Raw genomic sequence first — 27,229 nt, 5'->3', positions numbered from 1 at the left:
ACAGAGGTGTCATAGGATTTTAAATCCTCATAACTCCAAGCAAAGACATCCTGAAATTCCTTGAAAAGATCAATGTATTTAGGCTTTTGATCAGGTGGTAAGGCAGCAGACAGTTTTATGATTTTGGGTTGTTCAGCAGTCCCAATGTTGCACTCTTCTATGGCAGTGTTGAGGGGATGCATTTTTGGTTTACTGGGAACATCATTTGAATCAAACATATCTTCCAATGGAGCTAAACCAGTGGGAAGAAAATTGTCCTTTAATTGTATCACTTCAGCTTCATCATTAGCTATCTCTTCTTCATCATCAATTTGTTGGATTTCTAGTATGTTGTCTTTGTTAAAAATTGTGGGTTTTAACATTTGTTTAGCTGTATTGGGTGATATTGCTTTGTTGTCCTTTTCACACTGTATTTGTGATTGACTTGCTCTATCATGTATTTGTGATTGACTTGCTCTATCACTGTCAATCCTTGTTCCTGAAAATTCCTGCAGTAGAGTCAAGAAGTTGTTTATTTGTATGTCATCATCAAATACCTGCCAATCCTTGACATTGTTTGGGACAGATGGTCTGTGCTTAATCTCAGCTGTGAAGCTGTGGTGGGGTTCAAAAGGTAGCTTGCATGTACTTGCAAATGTGGCCAAGCTATGAGCATGAAGGTTTTGAGTCGTAGGAATTTTAGTAATCTGAAATTTAGTGAATGATTTTAACAGCTCAGCAGCAGCATACCTGTAGGACCTCAGTCTTTTGTCATTAGTGACAAAATTACCCTTGACTTGTTGGATAACTAGGTCTGAATCTCCTAGGATTGAAATTTTTATGGCTTGTAAGGACCTTACTAGTTTGAGACCTAGTAAAAGAGCCTCATATTCAGCCATGTTGTTAGTGCATCTAAAGTTCAATCTATAAGCTCTGCCCTCTGCATGACTGTTTTTTTTATTATGTATCCAGATTCCAGCCCCTGCCCCTAACTTGTTGACTGATCCGTCAAACTCCATAAACCATAAGATTTCTTTTTGTAGGGGAGTTCTGATAACTTGTTTATGGTCTGGGATTGAGAGTTGGAGTTCTGGTTTTTTATTTAGTTCATCTTTTAGGATAGTTTCATCACTTGTTTGGATCATCTTTACTTCTAGAGCAGCTGTTTGTTCACTACATCCCTGCTCTGGTTTTGGTGTCTTAGTTTCATCATTGTCTGTTAGACCTGAGTTGTTATTGAAGAGAATGTATGAATCTATATCAGAATGGACAGCATATATGGGAAAGTTTTGAGGTTTCTCTTCACTGCTGACCATATATTTCATGAGGGATTCTCTATATAGTCTCTTGGGTTGACCAAAGACTGTGATTGTGGCATATGACATGTCTAACTGTAAGGATCCTTGGAGTTTAGCCCCCCATGATCTTGACAACAGCATTCCATATTTGGGTGGGATATCAGCAACTACAACATCCATCAGGATTGTTTTGTTTGGGTATTGGACAAGGGATACACACAAGTCTTTTATCAAACCTAAGCACTTAACTTGGCTGGAGTCAAATGAAAATAGGTCCTTATATGGTCTTGTAATGTCTAGATTCAGTCTCTCCATCACTGATTTGGGCATGAGGTTATGAGAGGCTCCTGAATCAAACATTGCATTGTGCAGTATCTTGTCATGCACATGCAAACTAACATAGAAAGGTAATATCCCTGTGACTGCTATTTTCCCATCAACCTCTGGGCCAAACAGCAATTCTGGGGTGTCATCCAACACATTGACATTATCTTTACTATGAGTGAGTTGAAGGGATTTCTTGATCTGCTGTTTATAAATGTCATGTTTGGCCAATTCTGAGAGAGGAACAGCCACTTTCAGTTTGCCAATTTCAGCCTCCAAATCAAAAGGCTTTTCAGTTTGCACCTTAATGTTGTGAGCAGCAACCTTGTCTTTGTTTACTGTATTTTCCTCTTGGTTCTTACCTTGATCTTGGGCCTTGTTCTTTACCCTCATGTCTTGAGGAAGGTCCCCTGGATTGGGCTGTAAAGAAGGTGCAGCCAGTGGCTGTTGTGTTGAGGACATTTGTTCAGTGATCTCTTCCACAATTGCCTCTGTTGTAGGCAAATCAGTTGTGTTAATTGGTTCAGTGACTGTGGCCTTTTTGGGCTGCAACCTGTCCTTTGGTTTCTCAGGCTGTGTTATATTTACCGTTCTGCTCCTCAATTTGTACTGTTTATGAACTTCATAAACAGCTGTGTCATAGCCTTGTTTGAAGTCAAATGACTCACCTGATTTGGTTTGGAATTGTGGAAAGTCATCCTCTTTGTGATCTTCTCGACTTAGGAAAACTTGATGCCCATCATTCAAACCCATCAAGTTGATGTGGGTATCATCTTCTTGCTCATTTGAAGTAGATGTTTCAGCAAAGTTTTCTTGAAATGGAGGTCTGATTTCTGGATCAGCATTGGCCCTGCCACTGTTTGGGTTTGGGTTTCTCCTAAAATTTGGATTCCTTATGGGGTTGTTTTGTGGTGCTTCCCATGATGCTTTTCTTTCCACTGACTCCACCCTATCACCCAATCTCTTCATGCCATTGAGTATGGCATCAAGCTTCTGATCAAAGGCTGTAGGTTCTTCTTTATATATGCTTCTCTTTTCTAACCTTGCCCTGTTTCTTTTGGCAATTAGGTTTGCTTCTACTGTAACAGCTACCTTTTGGGCTTCTTCTAGGCTTTCAGGGGCTCTTTCCTTTAGCTGAAATGCCATATCAGGGTCAAATCCATCAGGGAATTTGTATAAGGCCAAATCAGGAGGGGGTCTTAGGTTTTGTGGTATTGCATTGTATACATTGTTGAATCTAGCACAATATTCCAGCACTGTCTCTTGAGGACCTCTCTTGATTGTCTCATATTCACCCAGTATATGTAAGGGATCTTTCTTTTTCTCCCATCTTCTAGTGAATGCTTGATAGAGCTCATCAGGGGTTGTGATAGTATTTGCTGCAAGTGATCTGAACCAGGTTCTAACATCACCTGTCAAGCTTTGGACAAAGATTCTCATCCTCACACTGTCATCATCTATTTCATAGTTTTCAAAGTGATCTTGCATCCTCTTGGCATGTTGGATGGCAGAGTAAGGGCCAGTGGAGTCAAAGTAAGTGATCTTGGTTTGGTAATCCTGAGGCAAAGCCGCAGGATTGGCAGGCAACTGCAAGGGTGCATATCTTGCCATATTTACAAGGTGTAGGGGGTTAATAGGGGTGGCTAAGCTGATAGGAACAGTGGGTGTGACAGGGGTAACAGGTGAGGCTGAACCTAGAGTGTGGTTCAAGGGAATATGTGCAGTGGATGAAGATGTCGGAGGAGGGCTTTGAGATGTGGATGCTGAACTAGGGGAACTTGGAATAGACCGAAAAAGGACCTGAAATGGAGTAGAAAGGCTAGGATAATCTGTATCTGAGGTCAAATCTACAGGTTGATCTTGCCTTTGTTGCTTCCTGATGTTTCTAGGGATGGTATTTGGATTATCAACAATGATGGGTGGATTAGGGTGAGGATTTGCCCTAGTATGCCGTGGATTTTTCTTAGGAGCCAGTTTCTAGCTGTTTTTTTTTTTTAGGATTTTACAGGAAGTCTTTATATCTGCATGGACTGGATGAAGATTTTTGGAATGGCTATATATATTTCAAAGCTAAGATGAAGATTCCCCAAAAAAGCTCCTCCCTAAAGCTGTCAATGTGATACAGAAACAGTTTAAAGGCCTCTTGACTGATTTCAGGCTTGATAGTAGCTATGGAAGATAGATAGTAATTGAAAAATCTCAAGCACTCCCCAGTGGAGTCGCCATTTATGTTAACACCCAGGTTGTTCCCTTTGACTCTAAGGGAATACGGCCGGGGTAACCACTAACCAATCTTTGGATTACAACTTCTAGCCAAGCTGCAATCAGAGAGGGCTCTCTCTTTATGATTTATCTTTGTTTTTTGAATGATCTTAGGCTAGCTATGAGTTCAGTTTTGTTTTAAGGTTTTAGTTGGGTGATAATTTCAGTCCAGGTTCTTATGCAATTTCCAAAGTGTTCTAGTCCATTGGGCTATGGAGTCAGTGGTCCTTAGGTCTTTGGTGTGCTACTTTGATACTGTAGTGATGCTGCAGAGCCAGATTAGTGTCTGAAAACAACGTTTATATTTAGTGACTGAGTGGAGTATATCCAGTTAATGCAAGGCAATGAAGAATCTTGCAGTGAACTGCTGAAGAAACACAAAGGGAATACTATCCTAGAAGCAATTAAGAATTTCTAGGCAATATTCATACGTATCGAATCAATATAGACATGAGCAGTTAAGAATTCATGTGCATAGTAATCCCGAAGACAAAACATTCATAGCAGTAAATTTTGAGTGCAAGGTGTAGTAAAACAAATCTTGTACTATTCTTTTCCTTTACTGCTAGCTTAGTGTAACATGATTATGATCTGACAAACATAAGAAAACAGGAACAAAGTTTGAAGAAAAAAAACTTGTTATTTCATCAGACAGCACAGGAATTCTGCATCAACACATGGAGCATCCTCCAGACATCAAATATTTTAGGAAATCATTGAGCTCATCCAGCCCTTTGTATTAGATCAATCTGAAAGTGTACAATACAAGTGTTCTCATAGAGAAAATTACCAACCCCTTATGAGTTACTCAGGGGAGTTTATATACAAAATTTACATCAAGAATATCAACGAATGAGTTAATATCTCATTTATGATATGCTAATCTCCGGAATGCAGTAGCTGAAGGAGTGAATGCAGCCGTAATTCCTTAATGCTTCAGCTGTCAAATAGTCAGAAGATATTTGGACTTTATGGCTGTTAGAGTCGGTTGGAGATGCGCTGTTCAAAACTTGGCTAGCTGTCATCGTCTTATGTGATGAGTCACTTTTTAGCTGTTTTTAAATGCTAACCCTTTTCCGTTGTTTGTCTTCTAGTGACCTGGAGCTGGCAGTGACCTGTATGACTGAAGCTACCGTGGCAAAATCTGGAGCATTGCCTGCCACCAATCCTCCTTAGGCATTTGATGTCTCCGAATTTTTATTAAGGTCTCATCGGCCTCTGTATACCGCCAAAAGTTAGGAGGAGTTTCAAACAGATGGTTTGCCTCATTTTCAATGAAGAATAGGCCTTCCAGTTTAGTGTACAAGCTCTGTCCTGTTGGTGGCCCTGTTTGCTCAGGAGTGCTGCCAGATGCAGTGATTTGATTTTCAATATAAGTGACCATCCTGTTGGTAAATTGATCTCTGGTGATCAATCTCCCTGTGCTGCTTAATAGGCTGGGCAGTCCCCTTGCTTGCAGCATTCCCATTTTAAGTTTATACTCCTCCACCTCAGCCTGTATTTCATAGCATTTTCTCTCCACAGTTTGCACATAATTTCTGAGAGTTAGCACCTTTTTAGCTGTGAGGATGGCCTCTGTTCGGTTGTTGATGCCAATGGCTGCCAGCTCCTCTTTGTCCTGCCCGTTCAAAAAATCTATCAGTCTGTTTGCTTGCTCAGGTCTGTTTCCCAACACTGTTTTGGCCCTCTGGATTTCTGTCTGTGCTTGGCCAATCAAATCCATTTTCTCATGCATTGTCTTGATGGATTTCCATTGTTTGGTGATAGTTTGGCTAATCTTACCCCATAAAATTCTTTTTAAGTCAGCCATGGAACTTTCCAGATTTAGCTCCTTCTCCAGGGCCTTGATTTTGTCCTTTAGGGCCTTTATTTCTCTGGCCTGTTCTGCTACAGTTACTTTTGATTTGTCATACTTGGCATCCAGTTCTGCCAATTTTTCCTTGGCCTTTTTTATCTCATTTTCCTGGAGCTCCATTTCCTTGATGGCATTAGTTAATTCTTCTATGCTTGCACTGGCATCTGGGGTCGTTGTTGTTCCTGCTGCTTCTGATGTGGGGGCCACTGCTGCCCCTGTACTTGTTGTTGTTGTTGAAGTTGTTGGAGGAGCTTGGGATGTGGATTCTCCCTGTTTGTCTTGTAGTGCTCCTTCTAGCTCTTTCTCCAATTCCCTGATCCTCTGGTCTTGCTGCATTAGGAGGTCTAGTTGGTCCTCAGTCCATTTTTCCTTTTGAAGTTCGGCTGTTTGAGGGTGCTCTGTGGGCTGCAGCTTCAACCTCTTCTTCAGTGCATTCAGGTCATCATCTTTCTTCTTCATGAGGGCCTTCACACCCTTTGGATCACTAGGATTGTGTCCAAGATCAATGATGATGTCCTCCAAAGATTTTATTCTATTATCTTTGGCTAGTGACGACATTCTCTCAAAATCCAACTGTGTGTTGGTATTCTTTAGGGACTCTTTCAGCTCATGGGCCATGGTGGCCTTTTCTACCAAGGTGGCATAGACCATTTCTCCAGCTTGCTTGTGGAGTTCTATTTGGTCCATGGGATGGATGTCTTTGGCCAAGACCTCCACCCTTGTTTTCACAAAATCTGCATCTGATGTAGGCTGAGATTTTGTAGGCTTGAAATGACTAAATATCATTTTTTCTTCCTTAATGTCATATACAGACATTAATCTCTCTTGTTGGGCTGGTGTAGCATCTATAAATTGCTTGTATACTTCACCCCTCAGCAGCTCATTCTGAGCCTTTATTTCTTTGAAAGAAGCCTTGGTGCTCTTGGGCTTCTTGGTCTGCTGGGAAGAAGATGACACCTCCAAACCAAGCTGCAGGCCTTGCTCCTATTGGAATGAGCTGGTACCAGTGTGCTGGCTTGCTTCCCTGTCTTTCCTTGCACTGTCAAGGAATTCCTCAGTGATGTCTTCAACTTCTGGAGAGTCAGCCCTTTGCCTTTTGGCCTCTGGCTGATGGGAAGATCCACTAATAGGAGTGGACTCTTCTCTGTCCCTTTTAGTACCCCTCTCCTCATGTGCTGGGGTCTGCAAAATTGGTGCTATTAGTGGCTCAATTTGTGGAGGAGGAGTTTGCTTTTGTTGCCGTTCTGTGAGCTCCTCTCTCTGCAGCTCATTTTGCTGTTCAATTTGCTGCTCAGTTTGCTGCTGAGTTGAAGGGGCAGCCTTCTCTTTTACTGCTTCCTCTTCAGCACCCATTATTCCTTTTCCTTTGTCTAAGCCTGGTGCTGCTGTAGAAGATGCTTGTGTGGCTGGTGCAGTCCTTGAGGTTGAGGTCCCTTCTCCTACTGAATGAGGCCGTTTGAAGGGTACCTGCTGCACAGAGTCTAGGTCAAGAGTCTTTTCTAATTCCTTGACATTCTTTATCATCATTTCCTCTTCAGTTAATTTGTCAACTATAGAATCCTGTAGCCATTCCTGCTGGTTGGCATATTTTTCAATATGGGGATAACTGCAATGTTTAATGCCTATTAGCCTGTATTTCATTCTCCTAGTAGAAATGAAGCCTTCAGGGTCATAAGGGACCCACCGAAAACTGTATGACAGCTGGTATTTGTCTTTGAGGATCTGGTCAGCCTCTTCCCAACCTTCCTTTTTATTCATGATGAAAGGGCCCAGCTGATGTTTGAAATTGAGGTGGGCTTTATTTTTGGAGCTGTGGAAGTGGGTAAGGTCAGACTGAATCAGCTGCCTATAATATTCAAGGGCAAATATCCTCATAGGCACATATTTTGGGAGCCTGAAAGGACAAAGCTCACAGCCATACACTCTGATGACTGTATGATCCTCATATAGGTACCAATCACCTATTTTGGACTTCTTGGAAAGTTGCAAAGCTTTCTGTATTTCAGTTGATATTCTGGGAGGAGGAGCCCTCATCAACAAGCAGGAGACAGGGTATACAAACTGGTCAATAAACTCACAATAGGAATAGGGTGACATTTGGACCAGGTGATAAACAGATGTCCAGAAGATGACAGATCTTCTTTCCCCTCTATAATCCAGCTTTTTGATGTAGCATGGAAAAACCTGGGACTGATAATACATGAAAAGATGATAGATGTAAGAGGAGTATTTGAAGACACCCTATCTGTCCACTTTGCTCAACTGATCATGAATTTTGTTAGCTATGAACTTAGCAAAGTTAAACTTGCGGGCAGGGGGCTGGCCTGGACTATAAACAGATAACAAAACCAGCATTGTTCCTTCCACATTCTCACTGGTTCTGTACCCCAGCACATAAGAGATCATATCTAGTAGTAGTCTGCCTGTTTCTGTAAAGGAGACATCCATATAGGGAGGTGGCCCTGCAGGCTGGCACTCAGGTTTCATGAATGTCCTGGTGACATTCTGAATCTCCTCACTAGTCATTTTGGCAGCAGCATCCAGCAGATAATTCATGGAGAAGGGAAATAGCAGCTCAGTCTGGTCAAAGTGGAGCATTTTATTGATGGATTCAGGATTGATGTGAAAGAGGATGCTCCCAGATGGAGACTTAATGGCTCTCTGCTGTACATCATAATTTTCAGCACATAGGCGCACAATCTGAGGGAAAACATTGACAGAGGGGAGGCAGTAGTATGGTAAGTTTGACTCCCATATCCCATAGGTGTCCTTGCCATTCAAATAGTCTTCTCTCAACTGTCTGAAGGTCTGCATGAAGTCCCTGTTACCCACAAAGTCTTCAATAAGGGAGTCCCTGTCAACAAGAGGCAAGGCCTCCAGGTCTTTGTTTGGGGCATTTAGAGGAGTAACATTGAGAGCTGTGGGTGCAGGGGCAGCCATTGTATAATCTGATTGTGAATGATGTGATTGCAGTGGTTTGCAAGGCTCCTCAGAGTTCAGTAATAGCCTCAATGTTGTCAATGCTTGAACTTTTCTTCACAGTGAAAGAGGCCGGCTTGTTTCTGCAGGTTTTAGTAAATTCACAAGGGTTGTGAATTGTTAGGAATGCTTTGCAGAGGGTGTGCAGGATCTATCTTGGTTAATTTGCAGCTGGCCTGTACTCGGCAAAAGGGAACAATGCCGAGCACCTTGAGGACAATTTTATGGTTTTAGGTGCGTGGGTCGACTGTTTCAATGCCGAATTATAATGCAGAGGCAATATAGGTTACTTTAGTTGACTCTCAGGTAGCAGACAGTGTTGGATTTTAGGATTTTGACAAGTGTTCAATGGTGAATTAGCAGAGAAATGGCATGCATGGGGAAAAACATGAGATTCACGGTGAATACCTGGATAAACGCTCGACAAGCCTGCGGGCCGAACCGTGAATGCTTTGTGGTGGCTGATTTGATGAGTTGGCACGTTACAAATTTGAATTTTTCAGCTTGAGGGACAGTCTGGCGCGGAAGCAGCAGCAAGAGCTCAGTGTATTTTCGCTTGACAATGACACAAAACGGCTAATTCGGGCCTTAAAAACGGCAATTTTGGCAAAAATGGCTTATTGGCGCTTTTCCGCCAATGACATCAGCATGACGTCACGGCGGGCCCGGGTACGGAGGTGACACGGATGGTGAGGTGGAGGCCATCGTGGCTGGACATGTCGGCGGGCAGATGCGGTGGCAGGGCTACGTGGAGGGCCACGCGGCGCGGGAGTGGACGGCATGTGTGACATCATAATGACGTGGGTGATGGCGTGTGGGAGGGGCGGTATCGGGATGGTGGTAAGCGGGTTCCCCGCACCGCCTTTGCTGATGAGTGGTATTGGGAGGGGGGGCTCCGAACAACCCCGACGTTTGACACGCGTCCAGGGTACGGAGCGGGAAACCACTTTCCCCGGACGCTAAAGGTCGGCAGATCCGGGCCCAAGAATACCCGCCCACTGTTAGATCATGGGTGGCAGAAGATCAACGGTTGGCGGGCCCTCCGACGGATCGTGCAGGTTTGGGGGCCCCGTCGGCCTTAATTAAATATTCAATTAAATATTTACAGTGGAAAACTATAGGAAAGGGGGTTTTCTATTTTTTCGGGATTTTCTTGGGTTTTTCAAGGGTTTTATAAGGATTTTATAAGGAAAAGAGGTTCAGGAGTGGGTTTAGCAAGGGGGAAAAAGGTTTTTAGTGGCGCTTTTGAGCAGAGGGGAGGTGAAGGCTTAGGGGAAAGGTTGTTGCTCCTAACCAGAGGTTAGAGCAGCCCCAAGACAGGGTTGACCACAGCCCCTGGTGGACTAGAGTCTCCCTAAACAACTTATTGGCTATAATGCCAAAGGGGGAATATGTATATAATGTTGGGATTTAGACACCATGGTGTTATAATACTAGGGAAAGGGTAAGATAGGGGATTTATATAATAAAATTGGTGGTTAATATGGATGAAATGAGTGGATGAGGGGGGGATATCACTAAGTTTATTTGAAACTCACTTAGTTTAGGGAGTAGATCAAAATGAAAAGAATTTTTAGACAAGAAATGTGGCTTCTAAAAAGATTAAGAACCACCATGAAACCATAATCTCTTCCATGAATCTCAGCTGATGAAGGAGTGTTAGTAATGAAATGGAAAGGGGGAAGAAGGGAGGTTAGGCATGCTTCTTGCTTGCTGCAACTTGATGAAGAATGACACCTTCTCAATTCATTGATTTTGCTTTGGTAAACAAAGTTAGCACACATGAAACTTATAAGAAATGACCTTTCTGCAACCCCAACTGCCTACCCATCTATTTGCCTAGCATTTTTTATTTCTTCTTGGAGGGTGCATTTAGACTTGCAGACCCTTTGTGTGCCTTTTCTTTTCCTTTGGCTTTTTCCTTTGATCATCTATCTAAGACTGCCCTTATTCCTTCCAAGGCCCCAGATTAAGCAGTTGGGAACCTTAATTCTCTACCTAGCTACTTGTCTGCCAAGATTAGACTGTTTGGACAGACTTCTTTCTCTATTCTACAACAGAAAATTTAAACATGGCATGGTCCAGGTTAAGCTGTTGGACCATCCATCAAAATTTGAGTAAACATGAACCTATTCACATACCTTTCTGTCTTGAAAATATGGGATCTTTGTACCATCAAAGCAGAGCATATTTGGCCCTTGAATTTGCCAATCATGAAATATGAAACCTATTGATATAGGTACCTAACAGGTTGATCGAGTAATCCGCAATCGTGGAAGAAAGTCAATTGAAACCCCGTCGTTCGCGGAGGCTTACGAGTCAACCGTCTTTGTCTCCGGAATCGAAAACAGTACGGACAAAGCAAACTCGTTTAACCGGTTCAAAATCTCCTATCAAAGTTAGAACAAGTGTTCCAACTACATCTGAGATTCCGGTTACTCCAAACATTTCTGGAAACCCTGCCTCTATTGAAGAAGTTCAGCAGCCACAGAGGGACAGTAATACTGATCCTAGTCTGGGGGCAAATACTTGTGTAACTGAACCAGTTCCATCTATAACCGGTCCAGAGAGTTTTGTTCCTCAAACAACTGTCGCTGTCGAAACAACCCCTTCTTCGGCACCAGAAATATTTTACGGACCTGACGGTCTTCCCCTTCCACCTGGTTTGATTGCGATAGAGTAAATTGCAGAGGATCCGCAAGCAAGTACTCCAACCCATTTTGGAGTCGGGGTCACTCTATTTCCTTCATCAGAAGTTAATCCACCACAAGTGGAAGTTCCTATAGAATCGCTAGGCAATCTATTGTATAGACTTAAAATGTCTGAACAACCGTCAACATCTAGGACTGTGTCAAACGACACAGCGACAGCAGAAGCCCCTGTCGTCACTCCAACAATGTTTGCCGGCATACCATCTGTCCCAACTAGCTCACAACCATTAGAAGGAGTCCACCAAGGGACTATTTCGACAGTGTGGTCTGTTCCAGTTTGTTCATCCGGAGTAATACCCAGCAACTCTTATGTTGAGACTCGCCAAATTGATCCATTTGGAGGTCAATTTGGGCAATCCAGTCCCCAAGGACAATCAATCCCCTTGAGTTCCGAATTGCTACCGTATGGGGGGCAATATGCCCTTTCATTACCCCCTCCGGGAGGGTATCCATACGGGAGTTCAAAACAGTATTCAGGTTATACTGGAATTACATCAAGTGGTTGGGTACCTATGCTACCTCAACAACCGAGGGTTGTATATTCTATGCAACAGTGTGTACCTATGACAATCATCCCAACCACACCGGCTATTGTAACAGTGTCACAAGTTCAAGCGATGCCAGTTGCATGCCAACCTCAGATTTCTCAGGTTGTAATGCAACAGCCCCTTGACCATGGGTCACAACCACAATCGCCAACTGGTGGGGCGACACAGGTCCAACAGTTAGCATAGCACAATAGAACATGGTTTCATAACCATGGCTGGTGCAATACCAACAACCACAATTCCAGCAAGTGTACCAAGGTTTTGAGCAGCAGATCTTTGCGAACAGTGGACAACCGTATATCCAAAACGGTCAAAACCAACCACTTTACAGTGGTCAAATCCACCAACCGTATCAATCATACCAACATCAATTACATTATGCTGGTATGCAAAGACCCACTGCTCAAGCGATTCCATCGTACCCTGGTTATGCTTCGCCTAACCTGAATCAACAGTTACCATTCGTGGCAACTTTAGAGTTACCCGATTTACACCGACTAACCAACGATCCGATTGCTTATGCCCCTTGGTGGCCAGCGATTCCTCACAAACTTTCATCTGACATTCCTAAATTCAATGGAAATCCAGGTGAAGACCCATCGAATCACGTGATGACTTTTCATCTGTGGTGTTCGTCCAACACCCTGAACGACGATTCGATAAGGCTTCGCCTTTTTCAGAGGACATTGACAGGTCCAGCGGCAAAATGGTATATTGAATTACCTAAAGCCTCGTTCGACAATTTTAGTTCCCTAGCCACGACTTTCTTAACCCATTTTCAGTTACCGATAAGGTATGAAACAGGAACAGAAATATTAACCAACTTCAAGCAGACAACTGCCACTCATATATCTGATCATATACATGAATGGCGTCGTCGTCGAAGGATGGTAAAAACATATGTTCCCGATCAGCTGTTAGCTGAATGGTTTATAAAATCGTTACTTCCTGCTATAACGGAAGATGTGGCAAAGGGGGGAGTCGTAACAGAGGAGAAAGTTATTGCTCGTGCACAATATCTAGACTTGGTTTATACTCAATCTGGCACGCTCTACGACAAAATACCTGACGCCCCTAGACCGGAATTTTCAATTCCTCCTCATCCAAAATCCAATAGTGACTCTCATGCCGGAGATGGCGTGATTGGCACGGCAAACGCGAAATCGATAAAGGCTTCGTCTAAGAAAGCCCGTAAGAATTCGGATCAAAATGCAAAAGACGAAATTCTTGCTTCGGAAGTAAATGCCGTATCAGCAGATAAAGGCAAAGAAACTAATCAACCAGGAAGCAAGAAGAAGCAAAACAAAGGGAAGAAGAAGAAACAGGGTGAATCATCTCCCGGAAAAAATTCTTCAAACCCTCCTGGGAAAGGGAAACTAAATTATCCATGTCAAATATGTGATGAAGAGGATCATTACACAAGGAATTGCCCATTCAAAGCTGAGTTGAAGAGGTTCTTTAAAAGTTCCCAAACCTCAGCTGTGTTAACTGATCCATTTCCCAACCCGGGTCAAAATCTGGTTGATAGTGGAAATGCTGCCCCGTCACAAGTGCTTATGTTGTCGGTTTCAAAACAGCAGAATGATGCTTTGATTTCGACAAGGAACAAAGATTACGGGAATCCTCATCCGTCGAACGACAAAGGTAAAGATCAACCAAGTAGTTCGACAACAACTTCGACAGAAGTTGTACTGCCCATCATTCTTGAATTAACAATAAAACCGCCAAAGGGAGTAGTACACAAGTCGACATTTAATCCTCGCGCCAGGGCGGCGCAGCATTATAACATAGTGGAAGATTTGGCCCAATCGCCATCCGCTATGTCGACTCTTGAAGTACTACAAAATTGCCCATCCCAAAGGCAGGCTTTGTTATCAGCTATTGGTGGGGTTGATCCTAAGGATTCCAATCTTGTACCCTTTGATCACAAAGGATACGATCCTCAGTTACCAGCTCAACTAGCTTTCCTTATTCAAGTGAAAGCCCTCAACAAGACTGCTCACAGAACAATTATTGATGAGGGGGCATCTACATGTATTATGTCGATGAGTTGCTGGAAAACTTTAGGATCTCCAACCTTGTCGCGATCTTCGACGACATTAAAAGCTTTCGACGAAAGGACTTATACCCCGTACGGTATCCTTAACAAATTGAAGGTTGAATTGGGAGGAAAAACAGTAGAAATTGATGTTGAGGTCATCGATGGAAATCTTGACTACAACATCCTACTGGGTAGACCATGGATCTATGCCATGGCAGCTGTTGTGTCAACTTATTTTAGGAAGATCGCATTCCCGTTTGAAGGAGGGATTACGGTCGTCGACCAACGGAATTTCCTCCCTAATGGTTCACAAGTTACAGGAAGCATTCCCATGATCCATGAAAGCAACCATTCACTTCAAGATATCGGAGTAGGATTATTGAAAGACCCCAAAATGATGGGAACTTTCGCGCTACCACCTATTATTTACATAGGAAATATACCGTTTGTAGCAACCTGCAACATGATATCTTCCACGAAGGTCGCAAAAGACAATGTCAACATGGATCATGCAATGGTTTTACCCCCAAGCCCTATAGAAGTATTGTAGCAATCAATGTTTCGGGCATGGGAGGCGAACCCAAATCAATGCTCATCAAGCGTTTGGGTAGATAGGTCTAGAGAATATGGTACCCCATTAGATCCTTGGTCAAAAGTACATGGGACTGACGAAGGAATCTTACAATCAATGTTGATTAAAGGGGCACCATGGAATGATCACCACCATCGTTCCCTTCTTCCGGAATATGAAGAAGATACTCAACGTGACCTTTATCACCCTTCAGTTTTTTTCCTAACAAATACTGTAAATACGGTGGATTCTGAGTGAAACTTATCCAATATTGAAGAGACTATAGCCATAAATATCTCGACTAAAACAAATGTTGTAGAGAATATTTATGTCGGCAAAGGTTGTTCCCCTTCAGAACTGGAAATATATAACGCTCTTTTTCGCGAATTCAGAGATGTCTTTGCTTGGTCATATGATGAAATACCAGGCATTGATTCGAGTATCGTTGAACATGAAATTAAAATGTATCCTGATGTCAAACCAGTAAGACAACGGCTTCGGCAGGTGCACCCCAAAAAAGCCGCTGCCATCAAGGCGGAAGTTGAAAAAATTCTCCATGCTGGATTCATCTACCCTGTTCCTCTAACCGATTGGGTATCGAATATTGTCCCTGTTATGAAAAAACAAGGGACGATTAGAGTGTGTGTCGATTATAGGGATGTAACCAAGCTTGTCCAAAGGACAACTACCCTACACCCTTCATCGACCAAATAATTGATGAATGCGCCGGATGTGAAATCTTTTCATTTATGGATGGATTTTCTGGGTATAATCAAATAAATATCCGCCCACAAGACCAGTCAAAGACTGCATTTATTTGTCCGTGGGGCACATTCGCTTATCGAAAATTACCCTTTGGTTTAAAGAACACAGGGGTGACATTTCAGAGGGCAATGAATTATGCCTTCCATGACATCAAGAACCTCGTTCAACCTTATCTCGACGACCTTTCGGCTCATTCGCGAAAGCGGACTAATCATCCGCAGCATTTAAGAGCGATATTTCTACGTTGCCGACACTACAAGATAAGACTCAATCCACACAAATGTGTGTTTTGCGTCCGTTCTGGTCGTTTACTTGGCTTTGTAGTCTCTAAGGATGGGATTCGTCTCGACCCTTGCAAGGTTCAGGAAATCATTAATTTGCCTCCACCTTCAAATTTGCTTCAGATTCAGAAACTCCAAGGGAAAGCAAACTTTCTGAGGAGGTTCATTCCAAATTACGCAGAACTTGCTAAAGGTTATACTCGTATTTTGAAAAAGGATGTACCTTTCATCTGGGACCAGGTGGCGCAAGCTTCCTTTGATGCTCTGAAGGATTGTCTAGTAAAAGCATCATTAATGTACGCCCCGGACTATCAAAGAGATTTTAACCTGTATCTGGCTGCAACAGATACGACCATTGCGATGGTTTTAGTTCAAGAAGTCGATGGAATTGAACATCCTATCTATTATTTAAGTAAAAACTTAAATGAAACAGAAAGTAAATATTCTTATGTTGAAAAACTAGCGCTTGCAGCTGTTCAAGCGATTCAAAGGTTTCGACATTATGTCCTCTTTCGGAAAACTACCATTTTGTCAGATTGCAACCCCATGACTTATATATTGTCGCAACAGTTGCTGGGGGGCAAATATTCGAAATGGATAGCGATCCTTCAAGAGTTTGATCTGGAATTTGTAAAATCCAAATCAAAGAAAGCTCTAGTTTTTGCAGAATTATTGTGCGATCTCCCATCGTCGTCCAACGATGAAACATCAGAAGAATCAATCGTGGACGAAAGTTTGTTTCTGATATCTACAAGCGATGAGTGGTATGGAGATATCATAGTTTATCTCCAAACCCAAAAATTCAGGCCTAACACCTCTCACTCTAAACAGAAACGTACACGATACCAAGCAAAAGACTACATGATCGTCGATGATACGCTTTACCGTCGTGGTATCAATACAGTTCTGAGGAGGTGCCTTACCCATGAGGAGGCCGAAAAAGCCCTGAATGAGTGTCATTCAGGCGCGTGTGGAGGGCATCAATCTGGATATGCAACAGCACAAAAATCTTACGAGCAGGATACTTCTGGCCAACCATGTTCAAAGATTGCATAATCGCAGTCAGAAGTTGCCACGCCTGTCAAGTTTTTGATAGCAAAACCAAAAGACCACCCGCACCTTTACAACCAATAGTTGTTGTTGGGCCTTTCGCCAAGTGGGGCATCTATTTCATGCAATGTAACCCCACCTCGACCGGGGGGCATGGGTATATTATAGTCGCTATTGACTATTTTACCGAATGGGCCGAGGCGATGCCTACATTGGATAACACTGGTGAAACAGCTGCCCTTTTCTTTTTCAATCATGTAGTCGCCAGGTTCGATGTACCACAGGCTCTAGTTACAGATCATGGATCGCATTTTCGCAATCACATGATGGTCGAATTAGCTGCCAAGCTAGGGCTATCTCACGACAGCTCTACCCCATATTATCCGTAAGCCAACGGACAAGTTGAAGCAATCAACAAGGTCCTGAAGCGTATGGTGCAAAGGATGATCGGGGTTCATAAAAGAAGGTGGCACCTAATCCTGTACTCAGCCTTGTGGGCTTACCGAATGTCGGTAAAGAACGCAACCAGGTTCACGCCTTTCCAACTGGTGTACAACCTGGAAGCAGTCTTGCCAATCCAGTGTGAAATTTCGTCGCTTAAACTCGCAATTGATCTCCTCCCCGGAACTTCATAAGAAGAGGCTCGTTTCTTGGAATTAATCCAATTGGATGAAACCCGTTGTGACGCCGCTTTGGCTAACGAGGCCCATAAGAAACGAGTCAAAGCGCAGTTTGACAAAAATGTCAAACCCCGTGTCTTCTCAGAAGGTGATTTGGTCTTGCTTTATGACCAAGAATCCGATAAATTGGGAGCAAGTAAATTCAAATCCTTATGGATGGGCCCCTATATTGTTAAAAGGGTGTTAGCAAAAGGAGCCTACGAGTTAATGGATTATGACGGAATTCCACTGGCGCAGCCCCGCAACGGGTTGTACCTCAAACGTTACTATGCTTAAATAGTAACCTGCATGCTTTTGTTGTATTTTGTTTTCGCTAAAGTATTTGTTCTGGTCGAGTGATCCACCTTTTTCATTTGTTGCAGATGTCGAACCTTCTGGAGACATGTGTTGGATATGCCGACGGAGCGAGTCGTAGTTCGCGGAACCTATCCTCCGCAACCTGGGCCATTTTTGATCCAAGCGGCGAGTTAGTAAGTTTCAGAGGTGTGTGTATTGGGAAATCAACGAATAACATCGCTAAGTATAGCGCGTTGATAGAACTACTCTCTGATGCCATCACCCGTGGCATACGCCGACTAATTGTCAGGCTAGACTCACAGCTCGTAATACTACAACTCAATGGTATATATTCCGTTCGCAACCCAGCTATTTATCACGTGTTCCTAAGGGTTAAGATTTTGGAAAGACAGTTTGATTCAATTCAATACCATCATATTTCAAGAAACTTAAACACATTAACCGACTCATTAGCAAACTATGTGTTAGATAGACATTTGCGACATTTATAAAAAGGGACACATCATCAATGATTGTACATATGGATCATATAACTCAACCAGAATAAAACTCGAAAATCAAAATATATATAAGTTGTTTATCGTTCATACATAATGTTCTGTAACCAAGACAAAATCGGTCATATGACCCAAAAACTCAAAATGCTAGGGGGCACCCTAGTCTAGTGATGCTCATGATAGCACGTCACGGCCTGTGCAATCATGCGCAAGAGACGAGTCCATCGTCTAGGCACACCAGTAGTATGTCGCTGCAACTGTAAAGGTAACTAGTCAATCCTCACATCAGGAATGCCGAGTGTAAGGCTCTAAACCTGCTCCTGCACAGCTGTAAGAGTCTCTGCTACATCAAGGTCGCGGAGAATAACCCTCCCAGCAGTCTCCCCTGCTGGGGCAGCAACTGGCGCTTTCGGGCGAGCTGCTGGACGAACAGGACCAACATATGCATGCACACATGAGTTTGATTAAAGTCTTGATAGAATAAAGCACAATGACATTATAAATAAGAACAGTAAACAGTAATATGGTCAAAAGTTTTACCAATAGCGCCCCACTGTTCGCCATCCGGTAGCACCATATCCGGATCACCTCGGAAATCCATACCAACATATGGGTACTCGGAATAGACCATCTCCTAGTGCTCGAACCACCTGAAGAAGGTATCAGTGAAAGTAATCTGAGATTGACCGGCATGCCTAGACATGTGATCGACCCATCTCTGCATGCGTAGCTCGGTAGGAGAAGGCAAGTCGAGTGCAATATACTGAGGCTGCATCAGTGGTATTTTCTCCAAGGCAAAGGCAGTCAGAATAGAACCATACCTAATGTTCTTCAGCTTCCCATCCTTTACCTTGGTCAATTGACTTTTCATCTTAGCAAGTACTGCATCACACCAGTTGAATACTTTCGGTTGGAGACACTCCAAGGCATGCTGCACATATGATCTGTTGGCAACATGTAGAGATGCACTACCGGCCATCCTACCAATGGTATACAGAATGGACCTGAGAGACCTGTCAGTGATCTCACGGATAACAACCTTGCCGTCTCTGCTCGGCTGGGAACCTTCCCTACAATGTTGGCAGACATAATCTCTCACGGAGTCATTCCCCCGGGCCGAACCTGACAAAGAAATGGGGGCACCCCGCCTTGACAATCCAGTCAAGAAGTAAATGTCCTCTATGGTTAAGGGGATGGACTTTCCCCTAATCTGGAATACTTGGTTAATTGGATCCCAAGCATCAAGCATATACTGCAGTAGAGAGATCTGTGCTCTCATGCTAGAGATACGAAAAAACTTCAGCAGGCCACAGTTCCGCAGCGCGTTCACCGTGACAGGGTCATGGAGGGCAATCATGTCCTCCTCTTCGTGTTCTCGTTCTTGCCATGTAAGGGACATTTTGCTCAAAGATCCCTGCAAAACAAACAAGAGAAAGAGTAAGTCCCTGAATTTGATGAGAAACTAGCAAAATTTCATCAGAAAACTGTGCATAGAACTGCCTTTTTGAGATCAACGCAGTTGGCAAGTGTCCTACCTGCGTTGAAGGTCAAACTGCCTTAAGGCAGCTTGACATTCAGCGCAAGTTTCGAATGGACTGCCTGCGCTGATGCCAGAGCGCCCTAGTGAAACCCCAGGGGCTCATGGGGGCAGGAAAACAGGCACAAAATGGGAAAAAGAAACCATGAAAAGAAAGAGCTAGATTTTATCTCCTACCTGGTCCAGACGGCACTGAAAATCGTCCGCAGAATCTCCCAGAATCAGCTGGTGAAAATCAAGGGGGAAGAAGCACCTCCAGAGCTCCAACAAACCAAATTCAAATGAAATGGTAAAATGAGAGGTAAAAAATGCCTTTTAATGGCTTTTTACGTAGTTCAAAGCGAAATATTAGGGTTATAATCTCATTTTCATACAAATATTATTCATTTCTAACAAAATTTGTTGCAGCAATTGAGAATGCAGTACCATCCTTGAAAAGAGAAAATCCATTTATGGTAAAAATCAAAATTTTGACTATATAATCGAGTAGTTTTAGCATAAAGTTCATGCTCGTTAAAAAATAAACGCAAGATCCGAGCAGTTTTAACGCGGTCTTCATGCTCGTTAAAAAATAAATATAAGCAGTGAGCAATGTTTCCTCTAGAGTTTAAGCTCATTTTTAACTAAAAAATGAACCTATCCCGGTAAATAACCACTGTGATCGTAAATTTATCAGCCATAAAAGCCTTGGTCGTGTTTGCACCTGCCACCTCCACTTTCATTTGGCCGATCGTTCACCTCTATATGATTGTTTACCCATTTTGAGGAACAGCTGTGAAGAGTGATTTCACCTAGCCATCCTTGTGACACTGCCGTGATTGGAAAATTCCAACCTGTACCTGGAATCAGTTTCTATCCCTGTTTATCACTCGTTCCTCAAAAGACGAGTCTTCTTTAAGCTCTTTTCAACTGACTCGTAAAATATGAAAAGATTGCCGAGTTTTGGCCTTCCAGCTCGTTAAAGGACAGGAAGAGCTATCCCTCTTCTAGATTTTAATCTTTTTGGACCTGAGGGATTATTGCACAAAAAGATCAAGCGCTTGTTTTGTTCGGCTCGTTAAAGTTATCGAAAACTCATCCCTTCTGTATTGTTTTATACTTTTTAGGACTGAAGGGATTAGATGACGAAAAAGGAATTTTGGAGTTAACTTTACGTACCTTTTCAGACTCTCTAAAAATGAAAAGGACCGAGTTATCCTTGTCGTTAGACTCGTTAAAATGATAAATAGCGACAAACTTGTCTTTAGACGAGAACGCGTTTCCCTATCGCTAGGCTCGTTAAAACATAGTGATGGGCTTGCCCGAAGGGCAGGTTATAGAACAAGCATATGTTATCCTCCTCAAGCTTGAAAAAAATAAAGAGGTACTGGTCAGCAATGACTGGGGAAAAAATTGGGAAAAAATCAAGGAAACTTTGATGGTAGGAGGTCGCTCTTGAACATGACATTTTTCTTCCGTATCACAATCGGGTTGGGTTGTTTCATTCACCGGTCACATCACCATGGTCTTGCCATACCATCCATATTTGGGGTAATGCTACCAATCCATCGCATCAGTGTCGCCATATGTTCAAGAGAAGTCGTTCAGAAAGAGTCAACCGGGTCCCATCCACTGCCATACATTATCCTTCATTTATTCATGACCGCCACCCTGAATCATATGTCACAGATTGTTTTCACCTCCATTAAAATCATTAGCTCCGTTCTGTGTCACTGATGTGGGATTCATTAAGACCCTCCTTTGACAGATCGCTCCTTGTCGACATCAGCTCATTATCCAAGGAGTTGATCTAGGAACAACCCCTTCAGTACTTTGAAGCTTGCATGCCTCAATGGCAAGTTTCTCACTTCCGGTGACAGGTATACATCAATGACCTTCGACCAGAAGATTTTGCGTGGTGTTCGACGCCAAGTCCTTTATTCACACCACGTGAATTGTACTGCAGTACCTTGAGGGTCATTATCATTATCGGTGATTCCTCTCGCGCTTGTTAACGGTTTACATCATTGACCGGTAATCAAGCGATGTCTTTCCATGTTCGACTTCAGCGCAATTCTCACATGGATTGACTTGTACTTAGAGTGAATATCGAACGAGTTTGAAGACCCCGGATCTAGTTTCATCCATCCGGGCTGCGATATATATTAAGGAAAAATAAAGACATTTGACATGTACATCATTGCATCAAATGATCATCCTACTCAAAGGATGATAATTTCACCAAAATTATCAGTCTACCATCAGACGATCGTCTGTTCTATGTACAAAAATGAATTTATAAAGCTGAGCATGGGAATGCCCGCCTCAGCTAGATCATGAAAGCAGTATGAATCATAATGTATTGTATTGTATTTTATTACAGGCCTCCTCCCAGCAGATGGATGAACTTCGGACCCTCCTGGATAAAGCATTTCACCCGATAAACGGCCTCATACTTTAGGGGGCAACTGTTATAGACATTTTTGTGCCTTGCATCACTGAGCATGAAATGTCAATAATCAAGGGATCCAAAGTCCCTAAACATGTTGTTCCTACCCCTAGAGGAACAAGGCCAGCAAACCACAACACCTCACAAAAGTTCTCCACCTGAAAACACTCAAAAACAAGGCAATTCTGGATCATGTCAACTGCTCCACTGAGCATCTGCGCTGAATGTCAACTGCTCCACTGTCTACCTACGTTGAATGTTAACTGCAACAAAGACTACCTGTGCTGAGCGAGTTTGGACAAGTGGCAGAGTCATTTCTCAAGGTGTCAATGCCCAGGAAGCTTCCAAAATGACACTTGGATCAGGGAATTCGACTGGTAATGAGTAAGAGGTTCCAAATCTCCAAGTGGAAGCAAGAACCTCCAAGTGGAATCAAGAACTGAAGTGGGAGAGGACACTAGTCAGATCTCAAGCTGACTCATCCCCTCTCCAATATCCCTATATATAGATCTCTCCTACATGAGATCAAGGAGGCTGGAATTTGGTATTTGCAAAGAATTGCTGTTGGTTTGTGGCTAGAAACATTGGGTCTATTATGCTTTGAAGGGAGCTGAAGAAGGAATTCCATTCTGCTGGGAAGGAGGTGCTGGGTTGGAGCCCTATGGGTTGTATCTCTTCCTGAACCCTGTTACTTTCAATAAAGCTATTTTGATTCTTTCCTATATGCTAGTGTATTTTGTATGATTTCATTAGTATATTTGATTTACTCCTAATCCTGAATCATTTATGAATATGTATATTTGCCTTTGTATTGTGTTCTTCTCTTGTCGCAAGTAGTTGTTCTCTTGTCACAGGTAGCTGTTCTCTTGTGATCTCGTGGGATTCAAGTAGTTGTTCTCTTGATCAAGCGAGGAGGCAAGTAGCTGTGGACACACAAAGAGAAGAGGATCTAGTTCGAGGGACAACCGGAAGACAACGGTAAGTCTGTCGATCTCCTCTCTTTCACATTTCATAAAGGAAGAAATCATGATAATTGTATTCGTTTTTTGCTAAGGCGCTGTCACACCTTAGGTGGATAGGATCGTCCTGCATAGGCATTTTTCCCCACAACAATATAGTTATTTCTTTACAAATGTGTTAGATAAATTGGTTAATGACTTAACACCTTTTGTTGCTATGTTCAAGTCGAACCTCTGGTTATAATAAATCGGAGAGAAGTAACGCTACATAAACAAGTTTTCACATAGGTTAAAGTGTAGTGGTAGCACTATGGGCTGGAAGAGGCCACCTGGGAAGATGAACAAGTCATGAAAGAAAACTTTCCGGGTCTATTTGCAGGAAGAGAACATCGGGACAAAGTTCCATTTTAGGGGGGCAAGATATAATATCCCCCATTAATGTTAATATTTATTTTTTACTTCAACCAAACAGACTGTTACTGTTTTTAAATTATAGACTACTTTTGGAGTTTATTTATGGAAGAATAAATTTTGTAGTTATGGGTAAATACTATTTTACTAGGTAATTAGTTATGGAGACAATTATCTTCTCCAAAACTAAAGCCTAGAGTATTTTTACTGAAAAGATAAAGAGGATAGAGGTATCTGAGATCAGAAGGATGGAAGGAGACTGTGATGAAGGTCCAGGCAATCTGTGATGGCTATGTGTGGTTAAGACTAGATATCTTGTAAACATTAAGGTCTCCAAGGAGAGAGAGAACTCCTGAAATCAGGAGTAGCACGGGCAGAGATTTACCGCAGCAGGTAATCTCACAGCAGGGAGGAAAATTAAAGTTCAAGTCTTGTTTTAGACTCGGTCCTAGACAACGTAAACTGATAAGTAAAGAATTTCTTGTATTAGTTATTCTCTTAATCTAAGAACAATAGCTTGGTATATTGGCTAATTTTAAGAGATAATATCTGTAAATTATTGTTGAAAGAATTATAGGTAAGGTTTCCTATTTCTTGAAGTATGACATTAGGGTTTTCATATTTTATTTTGAAATATTTCATCAAAGAGTAAGAGTAGAGTAATAATAGAAAACTAAGGAAAAACCCTTATTATATTCACAGAAAGAAACTATTAAAAGAATATCAGTAGAATTAGCTAACTTAGATGGAGAAGAAAAATTGGAAAATGGTAAGATTCCTGTAAACATTACTATTGCAATACTAGATAGGGTAAATCCTCTATATTACCTTTTATTTAAATTAGGAAAAATAGTTAAATTCGTCTTTCAACCGAAGGAGCTTCATTCAACCAAAATAACTTCAAAGAGTGATAGATAAAGTAAACAAGATCTATGTGGAATGCACAACTGATAAAAAAAAACAAAAAAAAAAATCCACAACTACAAACAAAGGATAATAGAGAGAATCTAATCTCACGAATCAATATGTAAGAAGAAGAATCGACTTCTGGAGATTTCAAAAAAAAAGATTACAGTCTTAGCCAGATATCAAAATTTTAACATTTCGAGCTTTGAAAGAAGCCATCAAGACATATTCCTTTAAATCATAACAAGCTGAGAGAATTTACCATGCTATAACTAAAATAGTGCAAAACAAATTGAGGCATACAATTCTGAGCTACAATAAAACTTTGTATAGAAAGAAAGCGTAAACCAAATACTCTAAATAAATTGAGAAAGGATAACTCTAAGTTTGCAAACTCAGCATTTGAATAAACATAGAAAACAATCTAAAACTCTGCAATTAAATTATGAAAACCCTCATCTCAGTAAGAAATTTTGTATCAATAAGCTCCATTCATGCATTTTAAAATGTTCCAAAATGCTTGTATATTACCATGGATGGCGGCCTGAACACAGTGCCAAACCCTTCAACATTCGGCCAAAGTCGTAAGGTTTTTAAAGCCTCAAACAAAATACTGAAACAAGAAATAAAAAACTAACAGTGAAACCACGGCTCCAGCGGCCTCGAAAACTCTATATAGAACTAATATCATGGTCATTTAGACTTGGCAGCCTGGTCATAAAACCCTGCCCTAGAAAGATCTGAAGTAAGTTATAATACCCAGAGCTAGTCACGAAAGGTGAAGCCGGTAGGAGGGTTTTTCCACAGTGCCAAGTCGAAACTCCTGTTCCAGGAACCAAACCGCACACTGTAGCAGAGAAGTTTGTGTTAGAATATGCAATAGAAATAGAGACTGTAATAATAATACTAACCCTGATAAACAAAGGTGATTATGCGAGAAAAACCTTAAACTCTTACCTTTGGAAAGGATGTTGCAAACCTTGCCTCCATAGATTGAGTCCCAGGGCGTTGAACCAGCTTCGGGACCATCAGAGTATTACCAAGATGCTGGGACGCAGAGCGAATAGTCCAGCGAACCAAGACTGTAGGCGGAAACAAACACCAAAGAACAGAGTGAAGCCATAACCCCTCGAAACTTCTGGAATGAAACAATGACATAATGAAACCACACCAACGAGAAATGAAGGACAGACATCCCGAGGACCATTCAATCCAGCAAGACATGGTGAACCGTCGATGGAGGAGCCTGATCCCACAGTTAATGTTTGGATATGGATAGATGGGTGACCTTCAGGCAGCCACCAAGACCTGGACAGACAGAGTAGTAATTACACATGCACTCCTATGGCGAGAATTGAGGCTATGGCCTATTTTAATTTAGTGCATAGGCCAACAATGTACCAAAATGTTTAAATACACAGGATTGTATAAATATTGAAATCAATGCCACTTACAACCAGATTCCACCACAATCATCAAATAAATTATTCATAGTATCTAAAATCCAATCCTTTATTTTCGTATGAATATGGCAATAGAGCTTGTCATTGGTGCTTATAAATCATTCATAGTAGTTTTAATAATGACAATGCTTCTTTTAACATAAATGTGTATTTTTGGGGTGACTTATATTAAGATTTATATATATATATATATATATATATATATATATATATATATATATATATATATATATATATATATATATATATATATATATATATATATATATATATATATATATATATATGTGGATGTGTTACATTAGCGCTCGTCATTCTGTGAGGAGGCAGTTGCAATATGACAACTAAAGCTACAACCCCTTGCCCATTTATTGATTGGATGATCATGGAATGGATGAGTGTATCAAACTTCTTGCTATTTTCTTGAATTTGTCGCTAATGGCAGTTGGTCAGAGCACAGTGTGACATCGCAGAAAAAGGATGAAGACACGACAAATAGAGGAAATGTAAGACACGGTAGGTAGAGGATAACAGGAAGAGAAATAAAAGTCGAGAGGAAGAGGAGGCCATTGAGGTACGTAAAGGCTTGTTTGTAATTTGAAAATAAGGAACCTTGAGTTGTTCAAAATATTTGTGTATATTCGTGTAATTGTAATTAACAAACTTCGGCATCGTCAATTTTACTTCTTGATTACCCCCGGTTTCAAATTTTCGATGAAGGAACAAATAATACCAAAAAAAATAAACCTAGAAAACATTGATTTTTTATTAAATTGACCTACAAAACAATGAATTTTTATTTTTCATTAAATATTAATTTTATTAACTAGAAATATTTATAGGCGTAACACATAATAAGCATTATAATAATCATAAATCATATACAGTAATTGCACCAAAAGTTACAAAGAGAGTTAAATGGGATATTTAAATTGAAAAAATAATTATTTTAAAATTAAACAAATAAAAGTTGATATATTAAATTTAAATTTTTGTTAGTGTATATTTTTATGTTTTTAAAATTTTATATATCTCTAAGTCTCAATGTATATCTTTATACTCATTTATGTTATTTTCTCAAGGTAGCAAATATGGAGAATTATCCTATATTTTTACTTAAATTACATCTTATCTTTGCGAAACATAAACAGTGGTTGCAAAAAAAAGTATCTTGACAAATATTGTAGGAAGTTGATCCTACCCGAGTACAACAAGAACCAATAAGGATTATACACAAGCCTGAACCTAGTTTTTAATTCTTCAATTGGTGCCTGATTGAAGGAAATTTAGTATCCTATATTTGGGCAGGTCCATCACAAATGGAAACAATTTGTTCTTAGTGAAATTGACTCATAAACATTATGCTACTCTTCATATAGCACTCATA

The sequence above is a fragment of the Pinus tabuliformis genome, chromosome 6 (genome assembly GCF_031772625.1).
Source record: "Pinus tabuliformis cultivar Carrire ecotype Pingquan chromosome 6, CPIR1, whole genome shotgun sequence".
NCBI classification, from domain to species: Eukaryota; Viridiplantae; Streptophyta; class Pinopsida; order Pinales; family Pinaceae; genus Pinus; species Pinus tabuliformis.
This window is presented reverse-complemented; position numbering follows the sequence as displayed.